At 48.6% G+C, this 697-nt stretch overlaps 2 protein-coding genes and 1 long non-coding RNA gene across 3 annotated transcripts in view; 2 read left to right on the top strand and 1 right to left on the bottom strand.

The window, feature by feature from the left end:
- The window catches only part of LOC100175663 (bromodomain and WD repeat-containing protein 3), a 30,344-nt gene that overhangs the window by 14,092 nt on the left and 15,555 nt on the right, over positions 1 to 697 (top strand). The gene's annotated exons all lie outside the window — the stretch shown is intronic.
- The window catches only part of LOC108949983 (fukutin-like), a 12,054-nt gene that overhangs the window by 6,135 nt on the left and 5,222 nt on the right, over positions 1 to 697 (bottom strand). The gene's annotated exons all lie outside the window — the stretch shown is intronic.
- The window catches only part of LOC113474770, a 3,983-nt gene continuing 3,292 nt past the window's right edge, over positions 7 to 697 (top strand). Inside the window, exon 1 of the long non-coding RNA XR_003396456.1 lies at positions 7 to 101. This is a non-coding gene — a long non-coding RNA (uncharacterized LOC113474770). The remainder of the gene's footprint in view (positions 102 to 697) is intronic.

The following is a 697-nucleotide window of genomic DNA, read 5'->3' as shown; positions in this document are numbered from 1 at the left end:
TTGTGTATGNCACTACGCTCGCTGTTCCCGNCCAATTCGTATCCATTGAAGAACAACAACAGACACCAGCGTTATCTTTGTTTCGAGATAAGATTCACCAGGTTCTACCCAAGCCGATGTCGAGGCACAGCAATTTACAGGTGACGGTTCCGCGTGCCCTGAAGAGCAGCGAATATGTCTTTGTTCGCTGCGACTCTCACCGCCCACCGGTGACAAAACCATACGATGGTCCCTATAAGGTTGTTTAATGCGCGACGAATACGTTTAAGCTTCGGGTTAAAGCGAGCGAAAAGCCGATTGACCGTCTTAAGCCGGCGCATGTTAACATGTCCACGGCAGTTCCGGTCGAACTACCGAAGGGCGGGGAATACCAAGACGCAACGTCAACCCACCACGGCGTTATCCGGGTGATTGTTCGATACTGGGGAGGAGTGTGTGGCGACCCGCCGCGTGTGTGTGCGCCGAACCGTACACGAGTGCCTTTTTCGTATCGTTTTTCCGCTATAAATACCGTGTGTCTCACGTTTGTTGTTTCTTATAAATTCACCGCTCAAAATAGAGTATCTACCGCTTCAGGATGTTTTATGACACACCCACGACTATAGCATTGCACCAGGCACTGTAACTTATACCTTGATAAGCCCTACTGTACACTTTCTCCCAACCAACTAATTTGTTTGATTCTAGACAATTATAA

Source organism: Ciona intestinalis, chromosome 12 (genome assembly GCF_000224145.3).
Source record: "Ciona intestinalis chromosome 12, KH, whole genome shotgun sequence".
NCBI classification, from domain to species: Eukaryota; Metazoa; Chordata; class Ascidiacea; order Phlebobranchia; family Cionidae; genus Ciona; species Ciona intestinalis.
Note: the sequence above shows the minus strand (reverse complement) of the source record. Positions and strands in the feature narration are given on the sequence as shown.